This window comes from Melozone crissalis, unplaced genomic scaffold (assembly GCF_028551555.1).
Source record: "Melozone crissalis strain CALT ecotype California unplaced genomic scaffold, PUWL_Pcris_2 ptg000012l_1, whole genome shotgun sequence".
Taxonomy (NCBI): Eukaryota; Metazoa; Chordata; class Aves; order Passeriformes; family Passerellidae; genus Melozone; species Melozone crissalis.
This window is the reverse complement of record NW_026535790.1, coordinates 6209162-6216454: the sequence shown is the minus strand read 5'-3', so window position 1 is coordinate 6216454 and position 7293 is coordinate 6209162.

The following is a 7293-nucleotide window of genomic DNA, read 5'->3' as shown; positions in this document are numbered from 1 at the left end:
TTCGTACAACTAATACATTTTTAAGTGCGATTTTGTTTATTCATACTTTCTGATATTAGAGGGAGTGGTCAACATTCCAAACACTGTCTTGGTGGAGAAATGTATTTAATTAGTCAGTGCACAGAGATTGCCCTCCCAGATGCAAAGGCTTGTAGGATAAATGCTGTGGTGTACTTCCAGTGGTTAACACAATTAATTCTTTCTCTGGTCTCCTCAAAATACTTAATGAGGAAGGCAGAGGAGCCTCCTCTGGAGGTGCTAGGAATCCTACAGGATCAGCACTTTTTTGGGGAAGTCAGAACAGTAAAAGGGGTACATAAAGAAAAAAGTTTTTAATGTGTTCTACTTATGAGTAGAACTAGGACATACTGTTTTCTGGCCACTTATTTATTCAGTAGATACAGATTTGGGTCAGCCAAAGGTATTATATTGCTATTTAATCCTATTTAAATTGTCCAGTTGTGACATAAATAATTTTAACCTGCTGTTTTTGAAACAGTTTTATATTGCTTAGATAGCCATTTAAAGGTTAATATCCCAGCATTTCCTTCAAAGGCAAGTTTTGGTTTAAAGTGTACAAAATTGTTTTCCTATCTTCACCACTGAACTGAAAATATCCTTCATTTACACAGCAATATTTGTAATGCTTCTTTTGGGGGAAGCTACAAACAATTCAAAGCTTCAAAGTAAATCTGCTTTAATGTGTTTAAAAACATGCAAGATATTCCTTGATGGGAAATAGAACACTTCTATATTATTATGTAATATTATGTAAGGATAAAGAAGCTGAGGAAAAAGGAGACTGACTCATCACCAAGAAAGCTGATGGAAAAACATGTGCTCCTTTTCTCCATTACAAGAGTTTTGTGGATAAGTGTATTGAGAGATTGTGAGATGCTGAAATACAACGAGTGGGGAACATATCTCTAGTTAGAGACAATTCCACACATTAATGTTTTCTCTTCTGTCCTGACTTGTGCACAGAGATCACTTTGCTTCTCTGAGCCATAAATTTTAAATGTTTTTGTAAAGGCAGGGTAAGTTTTGTTCACACTGATTACACATATGCTCATCTGCTGGAAGAGAAGGAAGTGATGTGGAAGAGTTAGGAGCTACAGGTTAGGTTCTGGGCATGTGCTGCAGCATCTTTCCCTTCCACTTTGTGCCTTTTCACCTATTTAAAGTGATGGCAATTTTCAGAATTGAGGTGCAAGTTCCAACCCACTGGAGTTAATCCATGGTCTCGGTGCTGAGGCAGGGGATAAAAGTGGTTGATAAAAAGATTCTTCTGTTTGTTTTGTCATACAATGAGTTGTTTTATCAGAGGTGATGGCACTAACACTTAGAAAAATGTGGAATAGTTGAAGCTTGTGTTTCAGTGAGACTCAGCTTGCTTTGGCTACACCTCAGGTTCCTTTCCAAGGCTTTCTTCAAAACCTCATACAGGAAAAATCACATGAATTAAAAACTTATATTAGGAGAATGAAAATACAAACTCAGTTATGACTTTGGGAATGGCATCCAAACCCTGAACAATCTTATTCAAGCTCTGTGTGTAGAGGAGGGGGACACTCTCATGGTATCTGTTTGCTGTCCCTTGTTTTTATTTCCATCCAGAAATTTGCAGGCAGGCTATGACAGTGATGTAATTGTAAAGACAAAGAAGATACAGCTCTACTTAGAAACTTGGAATGCTCTTAAGTAGATGACAAGGGTCAGGGATTATGCCCACAGCCTTCACAAACTGATTTGAAAAGCATCAGGAGAAATAAAGCAATCCCAGCTTGACAAAGCAAAACACTTCAAAACTTCAAGAAGTGAACTGCAATGTTGGTCTCTCTTCAGAGAGGGCTGGAGATGGAGTGTTGTACCAGGGTCAGGGAGGAGGGAAGCATCATGTGCTTGTTGTGCTTGTGTGTGCACTTTGGAGTACTTGGGGGCAGTTCATGTGCACACATGCTGTGACTGCATGGCTGTTATGTTCTATAAATGTTCTCATGCCCCAACAGATTAGTCCGGTAAGGACATAAATCAGATGATTTCTTCAGTGCTATCTGTGCTCTGCCTGATTTCTGTTTGCTGCTTATTGTGACTCTGTCTGAAGGGTTAAATGTGCTATTCTTAGCTCTGCTTCTCTGCCTGCTTGTTTCCCCTCTGATGCAATGCAGTGCTGGAACTGCAATGCATTGTCAGTTTACATCACGTTACACTAGTAACAATTTTTAAATCAGCACGAGGTAATGTGATTTGTTTTCCTTTCCTGTGGTTAGATGTCTACTAAGTAATCAAGGCTGCATGCTAATGACTCAAGAGTAGTTACAGATCATACCTTGACAAAGTAATTTGATGTGGACACTATGTGGATAGCTTCTCAAATAGTTTTTGTGTAAACAATATAAGTATAGATGTGCACTGGAAATCTTCAACCCAGTTTTGAATGTAGTTTCCATGCAGAATCAAACTAAAATAACTTGCTTATGCTTCATGTAGCTTTGGATTATTTAATGTAGGATAGACTTTATTTTTCAAAATAATGCAGTTGATTAGAATAACCTGTTTTCCTTATTGTTCTAATCAACTGATTATCTTGAAATAATAATACAGATGGGGGGAATTTTTCTATTTGTGACTTGAGTTTTGCTCTGAGGACAAATATGTCCCAATCATATGTTTGGTATCGTTCTGAGCTTCCTTTTTAGACAGTTGGACAAAATCACAGAGATTTTTTCCTTAGCTCATGCAACAGGATTTAAATGAAGTGTCAAACTAGGGAACATTATAGATGAGTGTTCTGGATCCAACTGAGAAACTGCAGTACAGTTGCAGGCCTGGATTTTAAACTTAGCCTGAGACAATGTTAAGTGCTTAATTTGAGGGCAATTTAAGGTCTCAGTGAATCATTTCACTGCTGCCTACAGAAGTGTAAGAGACTTGAAGAGTGGCATTTATACTACATAGGAATGGAGGAATTCTCACTGTGTGGAATTAGTTCCAATGAATCTATAAGCAACCTGTATGGAAGACAATTTTAACGAGCTTACTCATCCCTGTGCTGCAGTTGGAAGGCATGGTAACTGCTGAAATGACTGACTGGAGTTCTAAGTTTACCTTTCCTATAGAACAAGGTGCACTGTGCACTTGCTCTGTGCTTATGCAAGACTGCTGTTCTTGGGTGACATGCAGCATTTTTGTGGTAATTGCCATGCAAGGCAATGCATGGAGCTGCTTTTTGTCCTCCCCTTGAGTGGTTTTAACATCCTTTAACTTCTAGACCATCTTTCCGTCCATTTTAGGGAGTGGATTATATCCTGCTGTTCCCTTTCCTTTTCTCAGAGGGAGGTCGAACACTGGGATGCTGTTCAGCTTGATAAGAGTAGTCATAGAGGAATTTTGGGATTTAGCCAGAGCTTTAACTATTCAGAAGCTCTTTTGAACAAAGTAAATTACCCTGAGCATATGACACTTCAAGAGGAGCATTTTATACAGTGACGTACTGGATGCTAAGAATAGCCCTGACTTCATGTGGTTAGATTAACAATCCCGTGCTCCAGAGGTGATGGATGTACAGTCCTTCAGGATGCATGTCCTTCTGCAGGATCTGCTGGGCTCTCTGCAGTCCCTGGAGTGTCTGTGTGTGACAGTAGTGTGTGTGTTTAGCTGCTGCAGGGCATGGTTTGGGACATGGCTTTGTAGGTTGAGTTTGCATCTTGGTCTAAGTGAACAACTGTCCAATCAGACCTTTTATTTTGAATGGTAAATCAAATTGTAATGACCCATGCCCTTTTCTGCAGGAATACACAAAAAGTAATTTCAGTATAAGAAATATAAGGAAAACAGTTTCTGCAGTAAACCCCTTGGTGTGCTTTATCAGTAAAATATTTACTGAGTTTATAGATGATTAATCATTTGTCTTTTAAAGAAAAAAATTATTACCTTTTTAGTATTTCTTTTAGAAATTGAGTGCTTCATACTTTAATGTTTATATTGTTGTCATTATAAACATTGTGGTGTGTGTTTATTCCTCACATTAATAAAATTAACTTATTTGGAAAATAATCTGAGAAAATCCTATTCACTTATCCCTGGAAATTGAGCTTGATTCCTGCCTATGCTTTCCTCTCAGCAGTCTAAGTGCCTTAATTGATCATCTTGATATGAGGTTTAACTCTGCAGTTAATTGAACTTCAGGGAGTAAAATACACTTTTATTTACTAAACTGCTGTTGTGCTGACATTGGACCTGCCAATGCTCCACTGCATTGAGTTAACAATTCAGAGATAAAATATAGGTGTAGATCAAGGTAAGATGCAGATTATCTCAAAGCTTCTAAGAGAAATATGGAGGCTTAACATGTGTTGAAAGTATCAAACCTTCCTGGCCCTAGTCTGGTTGGTTGGATAAAAGAAAAATTATCAAAGTTAGCCAACAATCTTGCCTGATGTGATGCAGTATATTTAGGATGTATATATATATATATATTACCCTGTGTGCATGCCAAGATAGATTTTGACATAGTACAGTTTTTTCTATACATATTTTGGGTGATCTCTTAAGGAATAGAAGTCTTTATCATTCAGAGGATAACTGGGTGTTCTTTTTTTTCTTCAGAATATGCCCCACTAAGATTCTTGGAGGGCATTTCTCTTGGGGGGTCTCTTCAGTAACACTGTGTAATGTTGATGGTGATGTTTTAGTGACTCTAAATAAGAACTGGCCATGATAAACAGCAAAGGATTGTCAGCATCAGGGAATTTTGCCCTTTTCAAATACCATAGTGTTTGTCAGGGCATGGAACTGGAGCAAGTTAAACAGATGTTCTAGATGAGTTAATATGAACATCTGTAAATGTTGTTTTTCAGCTGTGCATGCTGATGAGTGGTGGAGCTGATAAAGGTTTGCAGAAGGTAAAGCACCAACAGAACCCCTATGAATTATAGGAAGATGTTTTCAAAATAATGAAGGGTTAAAATGACCTGCTTAAATCCCACTCCATGCCTCCTGTCTGCAAACTGAGCCTAATCCTAGCTCAGAGCACTAAGATGTCCTGTCCCATCCCCAAAAATGGGATTGTCGAGAAAAAAAAAATCACCTCTTTCAACCTTATAGCTTACTCCTGGAGTAAACAGCCAGTCTAGAAATTACTGTTATTAAAAAACATTTTGTTCAACTGGGATAAGAATGAAAGCTGAAAATTCTGCAAAGAGTAAACACAGAGTCTATTTTTCATTTTGTTTTTGAGCCTTGAAGTGTTTAGGATGAAGAGCTCCTTCACCTGCATTCAAGGATGAATCCTGATAACCAGCAGAGATGAAAAGTCAGCTGGTAAAAAATATGGTGTTTCAAGTTTTCAGACTTGCATCAAGGAGAACTTGGAACCATGAAACAAATCTGTGAGCTAGTACAGCAGTGAGATCACTAAGGTTAAGTGGCTATTTAACACTTGGGGTGAATATAAACCCAGTGTGTTTTGAAATTTTTAAAATAATATAGATAGTGTATTCAGTTTCTGCTCCTTGGGATACTGCATAAGAAAATGCTGTTTGTCCTGCAAATACGAACATTTTTTGCATTTTGATAGGAGAGTCTGTGTAAAGGTGAAGGCAATACAAGGTAAACAGAGATGGAGTAGCTCCTGAACCCTTGTCCAGTGTTGTGTAGCTTGGAAGAGGGCACTGCTCCCCACTCAGCAAGGCAGTCTGAAAAGGAAGCCTTATCCTTTTGGTTATCTTCCATCATTTTAGCTTTCTGGCTAAAATCAAGAAAGCAAGAAATCTGTCTGATCTTTGCAGATGAAAGATAAGATCTGGCAGGCTTTAAACTGGAGCAATATTCTTGTTCCTACATATATCACAGTTATTTTGGAGTCTGTATGATAGAAAGGACTGGTGGGAACAGAAATAGTTGTGTGAGGGTAGATAGCACACAGCCGTCTGCCGAGTGAGATTGCAGTTAATTGGCTTATAAAAATTAAGCAATTGTATTAATTCCAGAAAGTGGCTCTGAGACTGATTTTTTTTCAATAAGTTGGTGAAATAACTTCAGGTGTCTATATTTTTTAGATGATTTGTATATATAATTGTTGCTTAAACACCCCTAATCCTGCATGTGCTTGAGTGTTGCTGAATGTTTGTGATGTATCTATATGGTCAGGTAAAACAAAACAGGATATTTATAGTTCAAAATATATACTTGAGCATATACTTGACTGTCTCATGAGTTTCAGAAGTTTAATACTTGTGTTGATATATCGGATCTTGTTTAGCAGATGGTATTTAAAAAAAGGAATTGATAACAGTGCAAAGAATATCATTAATGTAAACATAGGTTTATTTTGTATCCATTTAAGTTGTTCTAATGAAGTCACATTTATGAAGTCATTCCAGTAACTCATAGAAGGCTCATTATTTGAAAAAATAACTTTTTTTTGCTTTTTATGTTTCTTAATGGCTATTATAAAGCTCATCAGAGAGGATGCACTTACGTGCATAAAAATTTAAAATGCATTTAGGCATTTCTATTCAAATACCAAAACAACACAAGTCTTAGTGCAAGTTACTTATGTCACTGAATGTGGGTGGAATTGTCTTGAATGTTGACCCAGCTTGGAAAGATGAGAGAGCAGCAACACTGCAAGCCAAGTCTGCAGTCAGCATCCTCCTCCCAGGAATCACTGAGGCTCCCAACTATGGGATCCACTTAATCTCAGCCTCTGAACTTGAATTCTTTCTCAAAGAAACTTTGAATATATCCTGTGTCACCTGGAGAACCAGGAGCTTCCCAGTCCTTAATCTTTCTTTGCAGAATTCATGCAGGAATTATTTTCTTTTGTCCCATTAGGATAGGAGAGGAGGGAAAACCAGGATTCTTGATAGTAACTTTTTTGGGAAAGGACCTCTTTAAACCTGTATCTTTTGGCTGTAAAGAGGCCACCACAAACAAAAGGTATGTCTCCTCCTAAGGATTAATTCCATGAGTAACCTTGCAAGCAGACAAGACAGGAGACAATTCCTGTGTTTCTAGCAACCTGAAAAAAACCCAAAAACCTCCACTGAATCTAGTTATTTTAGGTTTCAGAGCTGCCCATCAGTCAGACAAGAGTTGAGGTAGGTGAAACTGCATTTGCTTTTCTTGGGAAGACATTTCAGAACTATGGTAATTGGATATGGATGTCAATTCCTAGAAATGTGGTCTCCTGGGTAGGCTAAGCCTGCATTTTAGGTAGGAGACAAATGTGTTTTAATATGTTATTTTATTTAAAAAGCCCCTTTGTCTTGCTCATTGTTTCCAACAGTG